A 26,960-nucleotide genomic window follows, 5' to 3' on the forward strand; every position below is an offset into this window, starting at 1 on the left:
ATCGCTGGGACAACGAACTTTTTGGGATGGTTTTTTGAATTCTATTTTGGTGGCCAGTAACACGCTCTTAGGCGTCGTGCACAAATTACGTAACGCGAGGTGGGTGGAGAGGGGGTCGAGGTTTCGTTACTTAATGTGACATACGGAGGAGGGTGGTAGCCGTGATCGTTACGTAACGAAATTCCATTTTTATTCCTGAATAAATTCACGCGCTCCTAGCTTCGATTCTGAGACCAAAAAAGGTGTGTTTCCTGAGCCAGGATGATAAAGCACGCGTTGTAATGGGCAGTAAGCAGGCACCGTTTAATGCATCTCGAATATTGCGTTAATCTACCGAATCATGATTTTGTCATGGCTGGAAAGCATAAGCTTATTCCGTCTGTTATCGCAGGATGCAAAATAAAGCTAGGGCACCTCGATCATGCTGAAGTTGTTCTATGCAGTTTTCCAATATACGTTGCAGTTTGTTCAGGAAGGCACTGTTCTTCGAACGCATTTCCTCATGGGATCGATTTTCAAAGTATGTGCGAGCTGCATGAATTCGAGATTATTCGGTACCGAAGAATAATCAAGCCAGTAACCATAATTAATGTGGATGAAGGAACAGACCAGAACCCTCGTTTTAAAAAGGTCATAGATATTTTCGATCTATTATTTTAATCAATTGAATTTTGATGCAATATTAGTTGCTACAAATTCTCCAGCACATTCCAGTGCATTCAACTGTGTTGGATTGTCTCTCTTTTCCGGCAGGTTAAATACTTCCTCGTTAAGTGATTTGTGGAATAACCTAGCGATCGATGGATATTCCGTCAAAGCAGAATATAGGGGAAGGATGGTAAAGACGGATACCTTAAGTAAACGTTGGTTTTTTTCTACTTCACAAAAAATATATAGCTATCTCACCACAAATTGATAGTCTAGGTCTCTTCTTATGATAAATTTTGTCTTTGAGGCAGAAATTTGGCAAAATGAATGCGTCCGACTTTTAAAAAAAAATAAGATTAAGTCGGGAAAGACGGACACTTGGCGGGAAAGACAGGCACCTGGGGTGGGAAAGATGACCACTATCTGAAAATTCAAGTTTATGTACTTGATAAGTTTTGGTGGTCTTCAAATAGGCCTTAATAATGATCGAACAAAAAGGCTAGACTAAAATCACCTAAAAGGCTTGCAATTTGTATAATTTTTCCATGTCCAAAATAGCTTCCGGCATTCGGAATGACAAATTCGGATTAGGTTTTAAGAATCGCTCTGCTTATTCGTTCATGATATCTGGTTGCACTTGCAAACGTAGTTAGTGGGCATCTGTTAAACAAAGAAGGAGGAGATAATCAATTTGTTTCAAAAACGAAATGTTCGTCTTTAGTCGGTGGAGTGTCCGTCTTACCCGGCCTGATTAGTATTTTGTTTTCATAAATATTTTTGGAGTTAAAATGATAAAACTTCACCGCTGATTCGATAAATTGGAAGAGACGTGATGGTAAAACACTCATGTAGCGAAAAATACCTCAAAAAATTACTCGATAACAATGAGAACCTTATCTTCTGCAGACGAATATTTACATTGAGCTGCTCTCTGTAGATTATTTTTTGTTTTTATTAATTAATTTAACAGAAAGACAGCTAAGTGTACACAGTTAATGCCACAGATATTGATACACTGTATTGCAAGTTTGTATATCATTGAAATTTAAAATAAAAATGTAATTTATTAATAATACATAGGTGTCCGTCTTTCCGGCTTTCCCCTATTAAGTCCGCAAACTCCCAAATAGACGAAGCGGAATTAGTACAATATCAAGTCGTGTTTTTTGCTCGTCACGTAAAGACATCCCAAGACTTTCGGAAGCAGTGAAATGTAACGGCAGGAACTGCCGCATTGAACGAAGGAGTAGTTATTTTTGTGTAAATCAACATCAATTTCTACCAGTTCATGGTCTTCTCAGCTAAACGCCAGATGGTTTGAAAGCACCAATCCCAACAGATGTGAGCATTAATTTTCCATCTCTGTTTGTTCGAAATTCTATGAACTTGTCAAAAGTTCTTCCGAAGTCACTACTCGTATATAAAGAACTTTCGTCTAAACGTTTGATTCCGACCTGGGCAGATATCTGATTTTTTTACGTTGATATTCTCATTACTTAAAAAAAAATAAAAAAAATTCAAACGACTTTGACTTTGTGTACAGATTAGCGTTACGTAACATGGGGGGGGGGGTGTTCGTCTCGCGTTACTTTTTGTTACATAAGATGGGGAGGGGGTCAAAAAACCTCATTTTTAGCGTTACGTAATTTGTGCACGACGCCTTATGACACTCAATTCGTCGTGTTGATTGCTTGCGAGACATATTTTCAAGTGCAAGTGTAATACTACATGGTACCCAAACCTTCGCATTCATCAAGTTGATTTTGATTGCAGTGCTCTCTATAAACTCTCCATAAAGGGTGTGTCACATCAAATTGCATCATGGAAAAAACGCTGTAAAAATTTAATTTTTAGGAATTATATCTTCAGCTTTCGCTTATAATCAAATAAGAGTGTATAGATCACGTTGGCCATGCTTCACTGTCAATTTTTCGTAAATTTGGAAAAATGTCGTCGAACGAAAAAGAGCATCGTGAATTAATCCTGTGCATTCATTTCGAGAATCCGGAGTTGTCACATCGGGACATCGGTAAGATGCTGGGAATCGTCCAATCCACGGTCAGCAGAGTACTAAAACGATACTTCGAGAACCTAACCATCGACCGGAAGGTGAAGTACGGCAAAAATGGATGCTCCGTCAGTGAAAAAGATCACAAGCGCGTAGTTAAGCAGTTTAGACGTGATCCGAGAAGTTCGGTTCGGGATGTCGCCAATAAGCTGAATTTGTCAAGTTCATTCGTCCAGCGGGCCAAGCAGCGGGAGGGCCTGCGTACATACAAGGTACAGAAGGCTCCTAACCGCGACGAAAGGCAAAACATGGTGGGCAAGACGCGAGCCCGGAAGCTGTACACCGAAATGCTGACGAAGCCGCATTGCCTGGTAATGGACGACGAAACCTACGTCAAAGCGGACTTTCGTCAGCTGCCGGGGCAGTTATTCTTCTCCGCAGAGGGCAAATTCAGCGTTCCGGAGGAGATTCGCAAGCAGATACTATCCAAGTTTGCCAAAAAGAACATGGTGTGGCAAGCGATCTGCTCTTGCGGAAAGCGGAGCGCCCCCTTCGTGATGACCGGCACGGTAAACGGGCAGGTTTACCTTAAGGAGTGCCTACAGAAGCGCTTACTACCACTATTGAAGCAGCACGAGGGTCCGACCATCTTCTGGCCGGATCTCGCTTCGTGCCACTATTCAAAGGACGTGTTGGAGTGTGTTGGAGTGGTACGAAGCCAACGGGGTCACCTTCGTGCCAAAGCAAATGAACCCGCCCAACGCGCCGGAGCTTCGCCCAATAGAGAAATATTGGGCGATTATGAAGCAGGCCCTCCGGAAGAACCCAAAAGTTGTCAAATCGGAGGCGGACTTCAAGAGAAAATGGATTTCTGTTCAAAAAAAAACTACAACCTGACGTTGTACAGAACCTTATGGACGGGGTAAAGAGGAAGGTGCGAGCATACGGGCTTGGGCTCGAAGTATGAATAAAAAGAAAATACCAAAAGTAGTTCAATAGTTTTTATTTTACTGTCTAAAATTTTCAAAAGGATCGGTCTACTGGGCGAATTTCTACAGCGTTTTTTCCGTGATGCAATTTGATGTGACACACCCTTTATGCCATCAAAAAGTCGTTCTCGTAAACCACCCCCTGGAAGCCAATAACTGCCAGCGTGGATTTGATTTCCAACTTAATAGCTCCTCGCGAACTTTATGCGCCTCATTTTTTCACTAATTTCTGTGTCAGCTGCAGACCGACCGAGCCGAGCCGAGCCCAATAGGTGTTGGAATGAAATATATTGACTGTAAATATTTTCACGATATGCAATAAGTCTTAATGTGATTATCTGCCACTCGCGGGGTCCCATCGGCGAGGTGTGTTACCGAGCGTCTGTCTGATCAAATGTGAATGAATTCATTAATTTCCATACACTCTCTCCCCACGTGAGAGGGATCTGTGGCCTGGAGAAAAGAGTACGCAAAACCAGGCAAAAAGAAGCGAAATCCGAGAAATGAAACGCGATTCCCATAAGTAGCACCCATTTGTCACCAGCGCCCGGCATTCCCGGCCCAATCTCGAAAAGTCTCAGATCCCTCCTCCGGGGCCAGGGCGAAATGTGCGTTTCCAATTTGCGTCATTTAATTAAGATGCACGACGCCACATATGGCGAAATGTAAGAAACTTATTATTATAAGTTTAATTGGTATGCAAATAGGCCCCAGCCATTAAATAGTGTGTTGTGTCGTACGGTGGGATTGGTCGGGTGGGAATAGCTTCAAAATAAAGCGTCTGGACTTATCGCAACCAGAACTCAAAATTGACCGGCGGAATCCGGGGCCGAAGCGTACGAACCGTTCCACTCGAGGTGGTAATTAATGAAACAATGTGACAAATTGTGTATTCACGGGTAGGAATGTTACGAGACTTGCAAGCAGAAGTGGGTGGGCGCGAGACGCGAACGACTGTTTTATGCGGAGCAAAGGAAGCGTGAGAAAAATCAGCACGTATATCCGCGTGCATGTGGTTTCTATGCTAATTACCACAGGCACTCTCGGTTTAGGGAGGTCAAAACGATTCGTTCATTGTCGCTTACTTACGTCTGGGATCTGTGTACGCGTCTTTTACCCAGACAATCTTCCGAGAAGAGGCGTTGAACAATTAAGAACACTGGTTTTAATTGTAACCAGAAGAGCTAATAGGATTGTAAAAATGCGTACAGAAAACGTCATGTTTATGTTGCCAACTTCAGTTACACTTTAGCCCTCGGTGATCAAGTGAGTCCCTTTTTTGGCGATGAAGCTACTATCAAGCGGTGGCATATGAAACAAAATGCCCGCAAAAGGGTTTGTTCTCGTTTAATCCTAGAGAATCTAAGAAAGATGCTCGTATCGTGTGGTACATAAGACTGTCGTAGATATATAAGAAACTAGCTGACCCGGCAAACTTCGTCCCGCCCAAAATTTATTTTTCGTTATCACATTCACGTTCCAAATCTCGTTCAAGATTGTTCAACCACTTGCAAATAACATGTTCATCCGTTACATGAAATATATGTTTGATACAGAAAATATGATAGAATACAGACAGCCCTAAATCGGACAATTCCTTTCTCGAGTTTTGCTCTTATCAACACATTCGGTGATCCATTTTTATTTATATAGATAGAAGAAGATATAAGAGTGCATTTTGTCACATTAAAAAAAAATCAATCGTCATATTTGGTTTAAATATGTGTATTGTTTTTACGGAACTCCCTCTCCATTTCAGAGAAGGGAGGGGTGTCATACCATCATAGAAACAATTCTCATATTCAAAACCTTCACATGCCAAATTTGGCTCCATTTGATTGATTAGTTTTCGAGTTATGCAGAAATTTGTGTTTCATTTGTATGGCCTCCCCTTAGAAAGGAGAGAGGAGTGTCGAACCACCATAGAAACGTTTATCGATCCCTAAAACCTCTATATGCTAAGTTTAATTCCATTTGTTTGATTAGTTCTCGAGTTTTTCAGCACCCCTTTCGTTTTCAATAGCCAAATATGGTATGCTTTGCAGTATCAATTTTTGGTTATGCATGCTGTTTGTCAACATTTTTATAATGATATCTCGCTATCTACCTATGCTTCCCAAATCGCTGTCTTGAGCCCATCTACAGTAGCATACTGGGTTGAAGTCCGGGGAATCAGTTACCAGTCCATTCACTTGCTTGTACGAATGGTAGCAAGGTCCTGGTGAAACTTAAATTGTTTTCGACGACAATTGCGCAGAAAAGATAGTATTTTGAAGGATGTGGAAGTAATTTTGAGATTTTCAGTAGTACTTCTCATCCCATCCGAGTAGACAAATATTGTTTCTGCTTTTGTAAATCAGGTCAGTATCCATTGAATCCATCAGGACCATCGAGATTGAACTTTTTCTCCACACTGAGGATAACCTTGTGAAATTTTTGAAAAATCACAAAATCACAAAAAAGATTTTGAGAAAATGAGATTTTTGCAAGTCCACCATATCACACTATTAAGTCATGTGATTTTTTACGAAACTATTTTTTTTAGTGGTGAAATGTCGTAAGAATAGGGGCTTTTACCTCTTGACGTAGTGTTAAGCCGAGAACATATTGGGGTACAAATTGGTCGGTGTTAAGTCAGGCCGGATCATGTAACATTTTTATGATTTCGAAAAAAACGAGCTTGAAGTTTAGTGCTCTACAATTTTCAAAGCATTAAATTTTTTCGTTCAATATTCTTCTCAGAAATGTTAGCTACTCTCACAAAAGTAGAAACAATTCTCATATTCAAAACCTTCACATGCCAAATTTGGCTCCATTTGATTGATTAGTTTTCGAGTTATGCAGAAATTTGTGTTTCATTTGTATGGCCTCCCCTTAGAAAGGAGAGAGGAGTGTCGAACCACCATAGAAACGTTTATCGATCCCTAAAACCTCTATATGCTAAGTTTAATTCCATTTGTTTGATTAGTTCTCGAGTTTTTCAGCACCCTTCCTTCCTCCTCTTTAGAGAGGAGAAAGGAGTGTCAAACCACCATAAAAAAATTTATTGCTCCCTAAAATCTCCATATGCCAAATTAGGTTCCATTTGCTCGAACAGTTCTCGAGTTATGCAGAAATTTATGTTTCATTTCTATGGCAGCCCCTCTCTTAGAGAGATGGGAGGAGTGTTGAACCACCTTAGAAATTTTTCTTTCCCCCTAAAACCTCCACATGCCAAATATGGTTCCGTTTGCTTGATTAGTTCTTGAGTTATGCAGAAATGTATGCTTCAATTGTGTGGCAGCCCCCTCTCCTTCAGAGAGAGGGGACCAGTGTCTATCTACCATAGGAACCTTTCGTGCCCCCTAGAACCTTCACATTCCGAATCCGGCTCCATTTGCTTGATTAGTTTTCGAGTAATGCAGAAATTTGTGTTTCATTTGTATGGCAGCTCCCCCTTAGAGGGTGGGGTGGAGTGTCTAACCACCGTAAAAACATTTATTGCACCCTAAAACCTCCACATGCCAAATTTGGTTTCATATTCTTGATTAATTCTCGAGTAATGCAGAAATTTGTGTTTCATTTGTATTCCGATTTTCCGTTTTTCAATTTGCACCACCAATTTGCATTTTGTTCCTGAAAGACATAATTCTACGTTCAAATAACCGGTCAGATCTGCAATCGAATCCGACAATCATATTGCAAAATCTGTGACACAATGTCATCATAAACCGCAAAAAAACGAGGATTATACAAACGCCTTTCGTCAGTCATATCCGTTGCGTGCTCGATATGGGGAACGCGTTTCAAGAATCATAAAGAAATTATAGAAACATTGAGAATTTCCGTGATAATCATACCGAAATATGTCTGTTGTTTGAACTAGCATGCGATTTCTTCAATGGTTCGCAATAGTGTTGGGGGTTTTCTCTCTCAGTTTTTTCAAAATTTGTTCATTTCATGAATAATGACAAACCAAAGAAATTGGGCGATTTTCAACGAGTGTAAGTCATCGACTTACAACTAGCTCCAATGATGTCTATGCTCGTTCTTCGGCCCGCAATAGCCTAGCATACGCAGTGTGAGTTCGGGCTCCATACCAAACAACTCATGTCCTCAGGATGTGAGACGACCCGATGAATCTACCAGAACATACTGCACGTTGTAGGTTTATTAACCTTGAGACACCAGATTGCTACAGATGATTGTGTTTGATCTACTAGAGAACAATATCGAAAGTCCTGAACTTCTGAGAGCGATCGAGCTCAACGTTTCACAATGTGTACTAAAGAGTTTCATTCTGAACCAGTCACCGGCACACCGAACGTGTTACGGGCATAACAATCATATTTTCAGTGTATGTCTGAAGGCCCTCAATAACGTCAGCGGAATAAACGTCAACGAGACGAATGTATATTATTTTTTTTTTTATCCCATTTATTTATTTAAGGCTCATTAGCATTTTAGCTGTAACAGAGCCGAATTTTAATCGTGTACATGTCACATGGTTATCATATCTATAATTAGCACATTACACAGTTGCCGTTCGCCAGTATTCCTTCTATACCATTACATATGGTACATTCACACAGTAGCTATTTAGGCGTAACAGTATTCTTTCTGTTCTTCCATTATCCAGTTGGACCACCGGACAGCGGAGACAGTTGATTGATCATTGTTGAGTTATTTATAGAACAGTAGCCCGATGTGTCTTGCAGAGCAGAGCAGTTGTATGGATGAATCGATCTTATTTCGACCGTGGATCGATTCTCCATCGCTGATGATTGTTGCGTGGACGTAGCTATTCTGTAACAGCACAAAGATGGTCAATGAGGGTCCTGAGTTTTGAACTCACGATCGATCGCTTACTAAGCGAACGCGCAACCAATGTGGCTACGGAGACCCCCAATGTATATTATTATAGCAATATCGAATTTGTGAGAGAACATGTGATGAATCTTCGAAGCAAAATCGGTTATTTATAGAATGAAATGAAAAATAAAACAAATGAAATGGATGAATATAGTGTTTCGATGAATCTATTCAAACTAGTGTTGCCGAAATGATATGTGTTTTTGGTCTGGGGTTTTCTTCTCAATTAAATTTTTTCGCTTTTGTCATACGCAAAAATTCTATTGTAGGAGCGAAACTTAATTATTTTATTATTTTATTTATTTATTTATTTATTCATTTACTTATTTATTCACTTATTTATTCATTTATTCTTTTATTTATTTATTTTTCTTTATTTATTTACACCCAGGTTCTTTACGCGTTTTTTGTGCGTTTTTTTTACGCGAATTTTCCAATTAACGCGGTTTTTTACGCGGATTTTCCAATAAACGTGGTAATCCCTCAATTCACATTTCTCTTTTATGCTCCATCAGAGCATACTACGGTTATTAGTGCTTGTAACGGAGCTTAGCGCTTATGATAGAAATTAGTGCCGCACCATATCACGATTCTTTAAGTGACATGGTTTTTTACGCGGATTTTCCAGTTAACGCGGTTTATTTTTACGCGGATTTTCGAATTAACGCGGTTTTTACGCGGATTTTCCAATTAACGCGGTTATTTACGTGGTTTTTTTACGACTTTGCTGGCTTCTACACCCTAACTAGCATTGGCAGAAAACATTTCGTCTTCGGCAGAAAAAAAAGCTTTTTCGTGTGCTGAAGGGTAAAATTAACAATAAAACCACCTTGTTCAAAAGCTTAAAAATGTTTGTATGCATGGGAGCAGACATTTATTTCTCTTAGACTGAAGGTCAGCTTAGAAAAAAAAGTCCAAACAAGGTCAACGGGAAACGAACCCGGCTGGAAGGCGAGGCTGTTTTACATGACCACGCTATCCACGTGCTGTTGCATAAATGCGTGATAATATTACACTTCATTATAAAATGAAGTTGGAAAGTTTTTTTTTCTAAGAGTAAACAGGAGAGCATAAACGTCAATCTATATCTTTCTCAGTCTGGGTTGTGTATGTGGTAAAGTATGCGAAAAGCTTCAATGTGTACTTAATCACAATGTATCTCTTGCTTCGCTCGCTCATATTGCTCTCATATTTCTATAGCATATATATTATACAAATGATATACCAGTATGGGGAAGTAGCATATTTTCTGTTATTGTTGAGCTCATTTAATGTTCGGGATGGCAAAACATGTGCTAAAAATTAATTTTGGGTGTAGCAGTGTTAGTTTCGTTTTCAATAGCCAAATATGGTATGCTTTGCAGTATCAATTTTTGGTTATGCATGCTGTTTGCCAACATTTTTATAATGATATCTCGCTATCTACCTATGCTTCCCAAATCGCTGTCTTGAGCCCATCTACAGTAGCATACTGGGTTGAAGTCCGGGGAATCAGTTACCAGTCCATTCACTTGCTTGTACGAATGGTAGCAAGGTCCTGGTGAAACTTAAATTGTTTTCGACGACAATTGCGCAGAAAAGATAGTATTTTGAAGGATGTGGAAGTAATTTTGAGATTTTCAGTAGTACTTCTCATCCCATCCGAGTAGACAAATATTGTTTCTGCTTTTGTAAATCAGGTCAGTATCCATTGAATCCATCAGGACCATCGAGATTGAACTTTTTCTCCACACTGAGGATAACCTTGTGAAATTTTTGAAAAATCACAAAATCACAAAAAAGATTTTGAGAAAATGAGATTTTTGCAAGTCCACCATATCACACTATTAAGTCATGTGATTTTTTACGAAACTATTTTTTTTAGTGGTGAAATGACGTAAGAATAGGGGCTTTTACCTCTTGACGTAGTGTTAAGCCGAGAACATATTGGGGTACAAATTGGTCGGTGTTAAGTCAGGCCGGATCATGTAACATTTTTATGATTTCGAAAAAAACGAGCTTGAAGTTTAGTGCTCTACAATTTTCAAAGCATTAAATTTTTTCGTTCAATATTCTTCTCAGAAATGTTAGCTACTCTCTGGCAATATTTTGACGTATGAAAATTGTTAAATACATAATACAAAGTATCATGCCATAAAAGGCTCTTATTTGGCTGCCTATACGTACATGGTCCACTCTGACTGAACCAAATGAAGCATTTTTTATAATTAGGTTCACTATGACTGAACAATTTCGAAATATTTCTCAAGCAATTAACAATTGTGGGTCAAAGTGTGCCATCCTGTTATGAAAATTAGAGCGAGAGAGGTGCGAGTATGGAACTGTGTAAACATTTGGTTGCGTTCAGCATAATAGTCTCTGCCATCTATTACAGGCATGGATATGATTGCACGGCAAACATGTTGAATCATAAATTTCCCATTTTCAATAATATTAGACAGTATTCGTCAATAGAATCGCCAAATTCGAATTCATTGTCATCGCTACAGTCTAAATCGCACTCTGAAATAGTACATTTTGTGATCATTCACACTGAAGACCAGCATTTTTCTCTGATTCGTTCAGTCAGAGCGAACCAAGTTTATTTTTTAATATACTCAGAACGTGCACATTTTACACTAACGGGTTCAAGCACATTGCAACAAGGTACCTATTAGCTTCACAAAAAAGTTTTGTTGGTTTGAATTCGACGCTTGGAAATAGTTTAAATTCAATATACAAATGATAGACACATGGTCCATTCTGTCTGCAAATGATATAGAACCATTTCGCCATGGTAAATGGTACATGGTCCGCTCTGACTGCATACTATGAGGGGTTTTCGTTGATGAATCATAACAATTTCCATCAATTATTCCTGCTGTATACGGCGAACTGGTCCCCTCTGACTTAACACCGACCAATTGAAAAACTGAAAATCGATCGTGCCACAAAAACTTGTCCAATTTTGAGCGCTCGTTTATTCCTTGATAGATTCATGAGATTTTTGCACCAATGGAATTGAAAACTCCCTTAAAATATTGTTATGCTTTTACAATATAGAAAATTATAAATTTTTCCATGTTATTTTGAATTGACGTTGAATTGAGAGCTAATTAATTCAAGAGCAATTATATAACATTAATTAACATTTGTGTGGACGACAAGGTGTTTCCATAACACGTATTTAAAACTGAATCATTGGAACGATACAAATAGACTGCGAATTTTTTGGGGTCTGCGTAACCTAAGTAGGCTGCGCGCTCGCCTACTAAGCGAATGATCGAATGATTGGTATTTTAAAAGGCCAAAAGCGAATGATCTTTGTAGTTTGAAGCCTCTGTGATAGAAAAATCAATCAATCTTTACTTTATTGCCCTCAATTGCAGGCAATTGAGGGCAATAAAGTAAAGCTGTAAGTAAAAGGCCTCTTCACTACAAATAAGGAAAAGAAAGTTGCGGGCCCTTGCGTACCCGCCCAAAATTGGTTTTTTGTTATCAATACCTTCAAACATTCACGTTTTCTTACTAAACGCAAGTTAATGAGTCCAATCGCAGAACTGTTCATTGATTGATCTTCTAATCGACCCCGTTGAATTTTCCTTTTACTAAAAAAATCCTAGTACTTCTACCAAAACTCATCATTATAATATCGGATTATTTTTAGACACAATTCTCGTTCAAGATTTTTCAAAAACTTGCAAATAACATGTTTCTCCGTTACATGGAATAAATGTTTGATACAGAAAATAAGATAGAACAAAGATAGATTCCTCCTCTCTTCGCCCCTTAGAGATATGCCTAATTTGGTTTCCTTTGCTTGATTAATTCTCGAGTAATGCAGAAATTTGTGTTTCATTTATATGACAGCCCCCCTTAGAGAGGGGGGTGGAGTGTCTCACAACCATAGAAACATTTATTGCACCCTAGAACCTTCAAATGGCTAATTTGGTTTCATTTGCTTGATTAATTCTCGAGTAGTGCAGAAATTTGTGTTTCATTTGTATGCAGTCCCCCCTAAGAGATGGGGGAGGAGTATTTAACCAACGTTAAAACATTTATTGCACACTAAAACCTTCACATGCCTAATTTGGTTTTATTTGCTTTATTAATTATCAAGTAATGCAGAAATTTGTGTTTCATTTGTATGGCAGCTCCCCCTTAGAGAGGGGGGTGGAGTGTCTAATCACCATAGAAACATTTATTGCACCCTCCACATGCCAAATTTCGTTCCATTTGCTTGTTTATTTCTCGAGTAATGCAGAAATTTGTGTTTCATTTGTATGGCAGCCCCCCCCTCCTTAGGGAAGGGGAGGGGTCTCAAACTACCATGAAAACCTTCCCCGGCCTAAAAAACCCCTACATACCAATTTTCATGTCGATCGGTTCAGTAGTTTCCGAGTCCATAAGAATCAGACAGACAGACAGAAATTCATTTTTATATATATAGATTCATTCCGACGAAGCGGAGATTGTGACCTCAGTAGCCGTCGACTCCATGAGATTCCCTGATTCCTCAAATGTCACGATGTATCGAGAGCGAGAGGGAGAAATTGTCTTGCTCTATGATTTCAATTTTTAGCAGCAATTACGATTCAGCTAGCAACGAATCGACGATGGCGGCGAGTGCGCCCTAAATGGCCCTTCTCAAGGTTGAGAGTTTATGTGAAGTTTTATTAATAGGCCTTTCTCAAGGCAAGAGGAGAATGAACTGCAAAACTTCAAAACCTTCTCTCTATCTCTCTATTTCTTTCGGTCTTAATGATATCGTTTTCCGATGGATCATTTCAATTTCTCAAGAACATTGTTCCCGGGTTAAAAGTGGCGTCAAAGTGCAGCACGTTTGAAGCCGGATGTGAAGAAGGTTTTGCACCCGTGGCCGAGTGGTTAGCGTCCCACAAGATCATGCCGGGGGTTCGGGTTCGATTTCCGTTTTAACCGGGGGATTTCTCGTCAAAGAAAATTCTTCCGATTTGCACTGTGGCCACGCGTATTCTAGAGCTTGCCACTCCAGAGTACATTCAAGGCGTGCTATTCGGCATAGAAAACTCAACCAAGTACTACTAATAAAATTGACGCAAGTAATGCTACGTTGAAAAGGCAAAAGTTGCACTGGAACGTTAGTGCCATCCAAGAAATGAAGAAGGTATTTTACTGTGGTGAGAGCTATGTTCTTCGGTTGAATACGGAAGATGAAAATTAGTTCCGCTGCGGTTCCCCGCTGCCACCCCCGCACAACCGATTCGGTTCAGATTTTTTCTTGACGGTCTGCGAAAGGTGCTACATAGTATAATTTGAGGATTATTTATTTGGGAATGGTGTTTTTGGGAACCCTTGATACACCGCGTTTTTTTATGAACTAAACCAGATGCAAAAAGAGTAAAAACTACGTTTGTACGGTCATAAGTTAACCATCCGCCAAGGATATCCATTCTGTACTTTAGTTGCCGTATATCAATAGTGCAAGTGCCCAATATTTCCAAGAAGAATTATGGATTTCATAAATAAACGGGATAAAATGCCCCCACATTATAACCCTTGCCGTAATAGCGTATACACCCTCAACCCTTTTGTATCATACACCCATTTTCAACCAAGAATACCTGAACAAAGTCTCTTCAGTATTGATAGTTAGTTTTCTATTTAGGGAAACGATACAATTATCTTTAACTACACAGTATTCATATTACTGATTAACATAAAATGATTGTTTTTATTAACTACAAAATTGATTAGATAAATTACTTTCAATTCAAACGTTTTCACTTAAAATAATGTGCTCTTTCTTCTGTTTTTCTTTCCTTACAGGTAAGTCACAAGATACCCAGTGCAATGTGTATGTACATCATCTGCTCTATCCACCGTAAGTTGCCCTGCGGCCCATTATGGACTTTACCTCGAATGTGTGGATGAATAAAATCGTGCTCATTCCTCAGAACATGTTTTGAGTCCGAAACGAACGGGGCACCTCCGGTACGAAATTGTATGATTCATATCTATAATCGTTGCTTATCGATGGCGGCGGCGGCAGCTTCGCTCGATTCACGGGCTATGGACGTGGATTCAACCACCAAGATATCATCCATCGTGATCGATCTTTAACTGAACGGCTCGATTCTTGTCGGGCATCGACATCGGTGGTTGATTTCCCGGAATTTTTCGGGGTACTGTTTGTGAGATTTGTTCGAGCTTTAGAGTTCCGAAAAAGAATTAAAGGATTCAAAAGAAATTTTATTCTCCGACCCACACCTTCCGATTCTCCTCGCGCTGCCACTCGTATGGACAAACGAAAGGTTCCAAGCTGGGCGTTGCATATTAGCACTCAAGTATGTCTCATTTATCATCGCACAATTTCCCGCTCATATAAACCATACGCCCGGGCAGACAAACAGACGTCCAGCTTTTCTTAACCACAATCAGCGCGATGCGATCGTATCTGCACAAACTGCTACACAATATAAAAACCAACCATTCGAAGGTTCGTTTGAATAACCCTTCACGCGAGGCGGTTCGGACGCGGCTTCGAACAACAACAACAACAACAAAAAGTCCATCTCGAGGCTCCTCCACAGAACAAAGCAACGGAGAATCAAGATCAGGCTATTATAAATGATCCTCCTGGCGCACGCAGCAGCAGCAGCAGCCCCTAATGAAGGTCCCATGTGATGATGCTGTGCTGCGCTGACGGTGAACGTCAGCGTGGCCCACGCCAAGGATCTCAGACACTCTAGACCGGGCGACGATACTCACTAGGACTCGCTAAAGCATGCACCACTGCGCCTTCACGCTCGGCCGGGGCAGGCAAGAAACGGTCGCAGCAACAGCAGCAGCAGGAACAGAGGGAAGAAGGATTAAATAAAATATTTCAATAAAGAAACCGCGAACGAACGAACGAGCGAACGCGAAAAAACAACAGTGGGCAGGAAAGAGGGCGGAGCCGACTCGTTTATCTCTTCTGGCTGATGATTTTTATTTCGCGTTGGTCGCGTTCTCGCGTTCGTCACTTTCGCGCGCGGGTCTCATCGCGCTCTTGGTCGCCTTTTCCTTTTGTTGTTGATCGCGCATTGTTTACTTCTGGGTATCTTCTGCGTTCATTACGCGCGTCAGTAACATGATGGTGTTGATGATTCTCATCATCATGATCATCACGGGACCGGAGTCAAGACGGTTGCCATCATCGTCGTCACCATCAGCGACAGTGAGTCCTCTGTCGAAATTGAAATTACATGACGGTGAAAGCATATCCAGATGTTTTAAGTTTGTTGCACTTGATTGAGATATTATCTTACGATCACGAAGCGATTGAGAAGGACTCAAATGAAAATTACTAGAAAAACTTTAAAAAAATATATCTCAGGAATGTTTGTTCCGATTGATTTGGTGTCTTCCGCAATGTTTCAGGTTAATATTGGGGCTATGAAAAAATTGAATAAATATATATATTTTTTATATACGCGCAGTGCCCCAAAATGGAGAAATGATGGACAAAAGAGTTATAAGTTTAAAAAAAAGGATTTTTGAAAATTGCTGAAATGTTTCTTATAATAGTTTTTAGACACAATTTTATGAAAGTACGTATAATTTGCAATCAAAAAGGTGGACGGCAAAATTTTGCTAAATGCTATCTGTTCGTACCCGTCTTAGTTTGATGGTCAGAGGGTCTGGGTTCACCTAGTTCCCTTCATTCTTTTTTTCAGCTGGTGAACAAAAAAAAACGGGTGATTTTCCGAATTGATTTTCATCTTTCTTGAATAGGACTAAAACGCAGAAATTTTCGAACTAATTTATTTGTAACCGACACGGTTGCCTTATTGAGAATGATTAAATCTCCATGAGTATTACAAAACAGAAAAACAAAGCTTGCTTAGTTGTTGTGCATGAACATGCCGGCTATCTAGGTCCGCAGGAGGATTTATCTTCAGCACTTGTTATGTCCTTGTGCTTCATGGTTGTGATTAGGCGACGTCACATCCTTCGAAGTTCCACTGGATAACTACAGTTGGATGCCCGCTCGAGCTCTTCTCAAACTGCAACAGACAAACACGGCGCGCTGGTTGCTTGTATATCCCTTGCGATGTCCTCAGCGTCACTACTCTGACCACTCCGTCCAGGTCAGGGTGGACTTCAGTGATACGGCCGAAAGGCCACAGTTCGCAGCCTTGTTTTCCTCCTTCAGAACGACCATCTATTCGACCTTCAATTTGATCGATGGAAGAGCCCCCTGGTTGACGTTATGGACGTCCCTTCGCCAACGCTTCCAGTGCTGCTGGATGAGCTGTTGAAGTTGCTGGTAGTGTTCAAGCTTATTGGTTGGAATGTCTGTATAGTCCGGATTTGGAATCAGGGGTCAGAGGTCGAGAGTTCATTACCGCTTCAACCTGAACAAGAATAGTGGTCATGTCCTCCGACGCTGTCCAAGAAGTTTCACCAGGGAAGACTTAGCGGATTTGAAGTTTAGAGCTTTCGGTAGAATGAATGTGCACACAATTCCATCCCGAGAGGCCTCGTTGCTAATGGTGGTCACGCTTGCGGAATGATTGAGCAGAGCGTAAAGCGCTCGGAGTTCGTTGTTAGTCCCTTTGAAGTTGAGCCCGTTGTCCGAGTGGATCTCGGCAGGAACGCCTCGTTTTCCAACGAGTATCAACAAATCGCCCACTAACTCCAAGTGAACTGCCTTGGCGCAAATCACAAGAAGACAGCGATGTAAGCCTTCTGCGCTGCAGTCTTGCAATGGACGTGTTTGAGGTAGATCGGACCACAGTAATCTACGCCAGTCGTTGCAAATGGTCGAGCGGAAAGAGTTCGGAAATGAGGAAGCTGTCCGGGAGGTTGGGTGACAGGGACAGGGTTGCTTCGGAAACAGCGTATGCAATTCCGGTAAATATAGCTTGCTAAAGACATAGCATTCAGGGGCCAATATTCAATATTCAGCCTACCTTGTATTGATAACCTACTGCTCAAGCGAGAATCGGGAAATATGAAACCATACTGTCAATGTAAACGAGTGGAATGAACACCAACATTAGCATGCTATGAAGCTAATTTTTTATAGCATTTTCATTTTCCGGAAACTTTGTTTTTGCTAAAAAAAATCACTGTGAGCGATGAAGTTCAATTTGACTTCCGTGATAATCACTTCAAATTATTGACAGTAATGAATAGGGATTGTTAACCGGTTTTACCGTTACCGGTTTTACTGGTAACACCGAGTCATTTTCCGTTACCGAATTACCGGTAATTTTACAATCAATAACCGGTAATTTCAATAATAATTTTCAAATTTTACAATCAATAACCGGTAATCACTGATCGATCTGAAGCGAAACACAAGATAAGCTCCAGCGATGAAGAACTGACAGCGGTAATGGAATCGGTTGATGCCCCCGAACCTGTTCTGGTCACTGTGGAACTGCTATTGCAGAAGAAATGCACCCTTTATGAAGCTGACGTCAGATTGCAATTTATGTTAGAACAGCTATCGGAGCATCAGAAATTTCGAAGCAGCTGCTTGAAGCCCTAATTGTAAGGTGTGCAGAAAGACGTTTCGTATACGAAGATTTGGTCCCATATACGAGGGTCACTATTTATATTTCGGGAATTGGCAACACTGATGTCATGTGAGTCCATCTGACGGTTCCATCGTAAAGTTTGACATTTTTGACGATATACGTACTTAGAACATTTTGTCATACGGACGCTATTTGTTTATTTTATATTTAGTTGAAAGTTTGGTCTCGGCAAAAAAATGGAACTGAATCGTGAACATTTTCGTGCGATGGTTTTTTACGACTTTCGACGTGGATTATCACAACAAGAGTGCGTCAATCAACTTAATTTGACTTTTGGCGATGAAGCTCCATCAAAAACCACTGTGTATCGCTGGTATAGTGAATTAAATCGTGGTCGTAGCTCGCTGTCCGACGAGTTTCGTGAAGGTCGTCCAAAATCGACTGTAGTGCCAGAAAACATCGATGCTGTGCACGAAATGATTAAGCAAGATCGTCATGTAACCTATTGTGAGATTGAGGCATCCCTAAGCATTACTTCCACCAGCATATATGCGATTTTACATGAACACTTAGTTGTGCGAAAATTATGTTCACGTTGGATCCCACATAATTTGACAATCGCTCAAAAAAAAGGCTCATGTCGATTGGAATAAATGCTTTGAAAATTGGTTTAAGCGCATGCAAAAGTGTATCGATCATCGTGGCGAGTACTTTGAAAAACAATAAAAATATATTCGCAGCTTAACTATTTGTTTTTGTTCCTATTCCCGAAATGTAAATAGTGACCCTCGTATGAATAATCATTCTGCTCGTGGTCGTGACACAATTATTGATGATTTTGGAGTTTTCTGTCAAACGTCACGGATTGAAGTGATCAAACAGGCATTTGAAATTGTTCCTGACTTGATCAAATTTGACGATGACGATATTGATTCATGCGTACTGTATTCCCAACATAATAGGACTCTGAACGGGCGTTTTCCTTTTCTGGAAACTTCGTTAATGAGATCCGATCTAGATTAGAAGGCGACAAAATTCACATTCTTTGTGCCTTTAAGGTGATAATCGCCTTCCTGTGGAAGCTAGCCACAAATGGCTGCCACAATGGCGCTCATTTCTTTCATCTCCCTCCTTCACCCCTCGCCCGAAAATCAATGATTTTGCGAAACAGTGTGAAGAAAATGATAGTTTTCGCACACTTCCCATCAAGTGATATCAATCAAACTCTTTTTCATCTGCAGTCGCACTGTATAGTGAAAAACGTCGGAAAACTCGAGCTAGTGCTCTGAAAGTTAAATTTTAATTTTTAAATTTTCGGCAATGGTTTTGTTTGTTTTGGTTAAAGCATCGTTATTTTTTCGACACTGATGCCAGACAACATCATCGAAGCAGCTATAAAAACCACTCAATAAAATGTTATTCCTGAGTCATAGCGTTTGATGTCATGAAAATCAATAGAATAAAATTGTGTTGATATCAATACAATTATTATTTTTACGTTTAATGAGTCTATAATGTAAGTTTTAGCAGCTTTAACATTGGGTAAGAAAATTGTATTGCAGAGCTCGGAACACTGTCACGGCTTCCTATGCTTTCAAAAACAGTAAACGGAAAAGTATTACATTCAATCAAAATGCCTCGGCTAACGAAGAGAAGGGTTAAGGCTCTCCAACGTGATTATGTGAAAACAATACGATCAACGGAGGAAAATATTAAGGAATTATCAACATCGAGTTACTATGCGGAAGAACTTGTTAATACCAAAAGAATCCCAATTCGCATGTGTTATAAATTTGTTCATGTTACGCTCGCGTATAATTAGAATTTTATTTCATATGCAAATGCACCTTCTATATATATTTATATTTGCAATTGTTCATCGGAACATATCGTTCATCGGAACATATCGTTCATACATTTTACTTTAGTATTGAATTCTCGCGTAACTTTTGAAAAGGTCCTAAGTAACAAATGTAAACAAATCGAGTTAATGGATGCACACCATTAGCTCTCAATCATTGAACGCATTGCGAAAACAACCGTTCAAGTATTTATCCTTTTCACCGTTTTATCACCGATACAAAATATGTCCAATGTACAGATTCTAATTTTAAGCACTCAACTGTTACTTCGGACGTCCGAAGTAACAAAGCAATCAAAACAACACGAAGTCGCACTTTGGACATTTTGTTATTTTCGGGTGTAGATACCGTTTTTAGTGCAATTCTTCGAGTGATAACAATAAAGATCTGCTTTTAGCACGAAGTGCAAATGTTTGGATCGTTGTTCAGTAGTTATTTTAAAATTTTCATTGTGCAACGTAATTCGTCCAATGTACAAAGCCGTCAGTCAAAACGTCCAATGTAACATTTTTAGCTCGGAGGCTTCAATTTCAAACTTTAATCACATTACAACAGTTACGATTGGTTTTTCAAAGTTATTATTGGATGCTAGTAGTAAAAGAAGGGATAAAGATCGATTCCTTCTGAAACAATTCGCGGAACAATGTTCCGGTCTTTAACTTCGTTTTTCTCGAGTTGATGTGAATGTTACATAGGACCTTTTCAAAAGTTACCCAAGCATTGTTATTTTTTTTTTCAAATGTATTCAAAGACCCGTGTCAATGAAGCGCCACACAGTCTGATAAGTGAATTGATCTATTTACGTGTGCTTTGCTCTTCTCTCACAAACACAATTACCCCATTTTTACACGTGGTTTTACCTATACTACTACAATGGCTAGCTTCCACGTTCACCTTAACAGTGGCGTCGAGTGATGCTCTCGCTCCGGGGCGGAAGAGTTGAATTGCACCCAAACTCCCACCAGAAAAGAAATCAATCATATTTATCCAATTTCTTCATATAAATTTGGTTTATTCTGCACCCCTAAAATCGTGTACCCGGGAGCGGTCCGCCCCCTCGTTCCCCTAGTCGACGCCACTAGACCTTAACACGTTAAGCCCCGTGTCGGTCTCTATGGACTGACGTTGAGCTTTTCATTAGAAAAACGTTGACTACTGGGACTGACAATTACCTGATAAGGATATATAATAAAAACTAGTTTTTTTTCGGATGTTTTACGATATGTGACTACTCTCTAGTCGATTTTCTGATTATTTTCTTTTTATACAATAAATATCTTTCAGAGCGAAGACCGACATTGATATTTTGCGAAATCTCCAGATGCGGGCTGAATGGAAAGCGTAGCAAGAAAAATTCGGGACTCAACGTGTTGAGTATTGCTTTAACCAGCAAAAACTTGCAAAATGTTGTTTTGTAAACTTATCATTATAAATCAAACTCTTCAAGAAAACGGTTTGTTTTAAAGTATAAAGTAAAGTTTCAAGCATAAATCGGTACGACACTGCTGCAACTTCACGTTCGATATTCGTAAGAAGTTCATCAATCGTCGCTGGCTCGTTGGCATAGACCATAGACTTGACGTAGCTCCACAGGAAATAGTCTAACGTCATCAAATCGCGCGACTGAGGCGGCCAATTGACTGGGCTATTTCGTGAGATAACACGCTCACCCAACTTGGTTTTCCAATAAATCGATTGTGAAATTCGCTGTGTGGCTTGTGGCGCCGTCCTGTTGAAACCACATATTGTCCAAGTCCATATCATCCAATTCGGGCCAAAAATATTTGGTTTTCATGGAGCGGTAGCGATTGCCATTTACAGTAACGTGCCGGTCTTGATCATCACGGAAGGAGTACGGCCCAATGACGCCGCCGGACCATAAAACGCACCAAACCGTAATTTTTTCGGGATGCAATGGTGACTCATGGAGTACGTGTAGATTGTCGCCTGACCAACAGCGCATAATTTGCTTATTGACGAAGCCATTCAGCTAGAAATGAGCCTCATCGCTGAAGATGGTCAAGCGACTTCAGATCAGTACAATTTGATCTTGTACGGAAGTAGGCCAAGATATTTTCGCAAAATTCGTCACAATGACGTCACATAGATGCCCAACGCTTGAGAACGATGTGTGAGGAACTGATTTGGGTTCTCTAGTACGGGAACATTTTGTACTGTGCCCGTGGATTCAAATTTTTCCACTAGACGCATAATTGTTGATCTGGCAGGACGATTATGACGACCATGAATTGGACGTAGCGCTCTTAAAGCTAAGGCCATTGACTCCGAATTTCGGTAGTAAATTTTAATAATATCGACTCGTTGTTGGATCGTATATCTTTCCATTATGAAATGGCAGACCTTACTGAAGAGAAATGTCAAGAGAGAGGGAAAAAATATGGCGTAGTTTGCTGTCCCTATCGGTCTACTTTTGTAGCGTCCCTATTGAAATACCCGTTATTTATTTGAATACCGTTTCACCAAAGCAGACCAGGCGACCCCATAACTACCTTCGCCAGAACCATTTTTCTTAGTACATTGTATGATTTTTGTATGCCAAGGAACACGCCTTGAATGTATTCTGATTGACAAGCTCTACAATGTGACCACAGTGCAAGTAAGAAAAAAAATTCTTTGACGAAACGTTTTCCTAGCCGCTCTGAAAGGGCAACACGGATATTGCATAAACATTAAACAACGAAATCTGTTTATTATTTACATCGTTACCCATTTTCTATCAAAAAAATTGAAAAAATAAAATTTTGGGAGACGAAACAAACGCAAGAGTGCGGTCGATAAATTTTCATGCGTGACGATTCGACGCGATCAGGACAACGTTCTGGAGATTTCGCAAAATATCAGCGATGTCGTGAGCTGTGCCAACAATTCATATACGTATACGCAATACGGTAAAGAGCGAGCAACTACGATTTCTGCGACCCAATCAACAGAAGCCGCGTGAGGAAGAATACATTCACTCGCGAGACGCTATCATGAGCAACACCAACACAGCCTTTACTATCGCCAGGTCAAAACGCATGTGCTGTTATGACATTACAGCAAGTGCTTTTAAACAAAAAACGAAGTCTTTAATGAGCTTCATTACAACATTACACGTATTCGTTCCCACACGTTGTTGGATGTTTTGGGTTGCATGGCAGAAGCGAGGATTGCCACATACATAAATGTTTAATTTGGTTAGTCGACAAATCAAAAATCGATAGTGTAATTTCCTAGGAAATTCCAGAGCCGGCTACTGTGTAACAGAGTAACATATTCGCTGCAAGTGGGAAAAAACTTGAACGGAAACTGTCTAATAATTTACATAATGACTTATTATTTTCGACCTGAATATATTTCATTATCTTGTATCGATTGAAATATATTTCACAAATTGATTTCTTTTTATTCGTGATTTTATTATTTTATAAACATCACCATTTTTTTATGTTTTTTTTGTCCACCAAAAAAAAAAAGAAAATGGGTGGGTTATATCTAAGATATAACCGCAAGGTTGACGTGGAACTATCGTTGGTGTATTAATCATTTGTTTGTATTGATTAGATTATTGATTGAATGAAACAATTTTCGAATTCAATTGAATTCAACATATTTGCTTTGTGAGTAAAGAATTTGAACCAGTTCCATGTAACACCAAATCATGCATTGTAATAGATCATGTTTTTCGCTACGAGTAAATTTGATAACAGCATTTTGCCTAATCATCAAACGGTATGCATAGAAATTCAGTAATCAGAAGATATGGGGTCATATCTTCCAATGCAGTCTTGAATAACCGAGCCAAAGCGTTGTGTTCGTACCCGCTTTTGTAGTCCGAATTACACACATATTTCGAACTGCAACAAAAAAAAATGCGGGTACAGAAATACTTCCGGCATGAATCAAAATGGATCAACAATTTCAACTTCCATTTTGTATACTATACTTTAATCTTGTAAGTCCATTCGCCTCTAGTATCTGAAATGACGATTTTCCCAGTCCTCAGTTCAGTGTTATGTGTTAGGGAAACATATTTTGGTCTGCACAAAGAAAAGTGAATACAAAAGTACTTGTATTTGCAAAGCGAATTTCCCCAGGTACCTTGGTTTTGAAGTCCGTGTTAGGTAAATACATTTCGTTGTGCGCAAAAGTTTTCCTAACTTGCATGTATTTGCAATGCCGATTTTCTCAGGCACATTGCTTTTGAAGTCTGTGTTAGGGAACATATTCCGGCGGGAACAAAAATACTCCAAATTTGAATGTATTTGCAAAGCGGATACCCCCAGACACCTTAGTGTAGAAGTCCGTGTTAGGGAAACACATTTCGTTGTGAACAAAAGTTCCCCTAACTTGCATGTATTCGCAATGCCAATCTCCTCAAGCACATTGCTTTTGAGGTCTGGTGGGAACAAAAGTACCCCCAACTTGAATGTATTTGCAAAGCGGATTCCCCCAGGCATGCCTGTTGCCTTGGTACCTTGGTTTTGAACTCCGTGGTAGGGAACCACATTTCCTTATGAACAAAAATACCCCCGACTTGCATGTATTCGCAAAGCGGATTCTCCCAGGTACATTGATTTTGAAGTCTGTGTTAGGGAACATATTTCGATGGGAACAAAAATACCCCTGCTTGCATGTTTTTGCAATGCCGATTTCTCCAGGCTGCTTGGTTTTGACGTCTGTGTTGGGGAAATCGTAAATCGGGCCAATTAAAACGAGGCAGTTAGGGCGTTTAGATAACGCTTGACATTTTCACAGTTATTCAATTGTTTATCTCATGAAAAATAACATTTTATTCATTGTGATAGATACGTAGAAATATTTCCTACCAATTGATGCAAACATCTTTCCGATCTATAAAGAAATGTTCGAGTTATAAGCATTCGAAATCTTGCATTTTTTTCCTGCATGTTCCGTGTTTAGGTTTTCATTTCACCTCCATATACTCCAGTTAGACGTAGTCCCACGTCAAAGCATTCGAAAACGACCAAAAGTTGATAATTTTCAGTAAATTTTATTTTAAAAACACTTTCTCTTAGAAATGGTAGCATTCAGTAAAATTTTGCGATGCACCTTCTCGACTGCAAATTATGCGTATTTTCATAAAATTGTGACAATTATAAAAAAGCAAATCCAAATTTTAAATAAAAAAAGAATTATAACTTTTTTGTCCATTTTTTTCCATTTTGGTGCACTGTGCAATAAATTTCATTAATTGTTCGCTGCAATATTTGAAGTATATAAAAAAAAAACAAAAACTTTTTTTTTTGAGAAAAATGTCTTTCAAGTTTTTTTTATTTTTTGTTTTCTTTCTCCTAATAGCTTCAATGATAACCTGAAATAACCCTTTCTGAGTTATATTTTTTTTGAAAGTTTTCAAGCAATTTTTGCTCAGGGCCTTCTCAAAAGTAAGCTAGAGTCAAAATGGCAAAATGGCCTCTGTGGCGTCGATGACCTCCTCATTCGACTAAAATTTCTGCCCGGCGAGTGACTTTTTCAGATTTGGAAACAAAAAAGTCCCACGGGGCCAAATCTGGAGTATACGGTGGATAGGGCAGCGGTTCGTAGTGCAATTCGACCAATTTGGCCGTGGCGACGGCGGAATTTCCATTTTTTCGATTTTTCTAAAATCCGCGAACTCGCCCGTTTCCACACACGGTCAAAATAAAACTACTAGTCCGATTCGGCTGAAATTTTGAAGTAGCCGTTTACGAGAATATACTACACAATAAGTAATCTCTCTTGCGATACTGACACCTTCGGGCGATGAGGCTAAGTACTTATCGGACCGCCCTCGTACAATTGAAAAAAAAAATCTTAATCTTCTATGTGTGTTATAAATTAACTTAGAATAATGAAGATCCTCAACATTAGAAAATTTGAAAGAGATGATTAAAGGGTGTGTCACATCAAATTGCATCACGGAAAAAACGCTGTAGAAATTCGTCCAGTAGACCGATCCTTTTGAAAATTTTAGACAGTAAAATAAAAACTATTGAACAACTTTTGGCATTTTCTTTTTATTCATACTTCGAGCCCAAGCCCGTATGCTCGCACCTTCCTCTTTACCCCGTCCATAAGGTTCTGTACAACGTCAGGTTGTAGTTTTTTTTTTAACAGAAATTCATTTTCTCTTGAAGTTCGCCTCCGATTTGACAACTTTTGGGTTCTTCCGGAGGGCCTGCTTCATAATCGCCCAATATTTCTCTATTGGGCGAAGCTCCGGCGCGTTGGGCGGGTTCATTTCCTTTGGCACGAAGGTGACCCCGTTGGCTTCGTACCACTCCAACACGTCCTTTGAATAGTGGCACGAAGCGAGATCCGGCCAGAAGATGGTCGGGCCCTCGTGCTGCTTCAATAGTGGTAATAAGCGCTTCTGTAGGCATTCCTGAAGGTAAACCTGCCCGTTTACCGTGCCGGTCATCACGAAGGGGGCGCTCCGCTTTCCGCAAGAGCAGATCGCTTGCCACACCATGTACTTTTTGGCAAACTTGGATAGTTTCTGCTTGCGAATCTCCTCCGGAACGCTGAATTTGTCCTCTGCGGAGAATAACAACAGGCCCGGCAGCTGACGAAAGTCCGCTTTGACGTAGGTTTCGTCGTCCATTACCAAGCAATGCGGCTTCGTCAGCATTTCGGTGTACAGCTTCCGGGCTCGCGTCTTCCCCACCATGTTTTACCTTTCGTCGCGGTTAGGAGCCTTCTGAACCTTGTATGTACGCAGGCCCTCCCGCTGCTTGGTCCACTGGACGAATGAACTTGACAAATTCAGCTTATTGGCGACATCCCGGACCGAACTTCTCGGATCACGTCTAAACTGCTTAACTACGCGCTTGTGATCTTTTTCACAGACGGAGCATCCATTTTTGCCATTCTTCACCTTCCGGTCGATGGTTAGGTTCTCGAAGTATCGTTTTAGTACTCTGCTGACCGTGGATTGGACGATTCCCAGCATCTTACCGATGTCCCGATGTGACAACTCCGGATTCTCGAAATGAGTGCACAGGATTAATTCACGACACTCTTTTTCGTTCGACGACATTCTTCCAAATTTACGAAAAATTGACAGTGAAGCATGGCCAACGTGATCTATACACTCTTATCTGATTATAAG

General features: G+C 40.0%; 1 protein-coding gene across 5 annotated transcripts in view; it reads left to right on the forward strand.

Moving 5' to 3' along the window:
- The window catches only part of LOC129779214 (dedicator of cytokinesis protein 9), a 240,711-nt gene that overhangs the window by 115,955 nt on the left and 97,796 nt on the right, over positions 1-26,960 (forward strand). The window lies entirely within an intron of this gene.

Source organism: Toxorhynchites rutilus, chromosome 3 (genome assembly GCF_029784135.1).
Source record: "Toxorhynchites rutilus septentrionalis strain SRP chromosome 3, ASM2978413v1, whole genome shotgun sequence".
Taxonomy (NCBI): domain Eukaryota; kingdom Metazoa; phylum Arthropoda; class Insecta; order Diptera; family Culicidae; genus Toxorhynchites; species Toxorhynchites rutilus.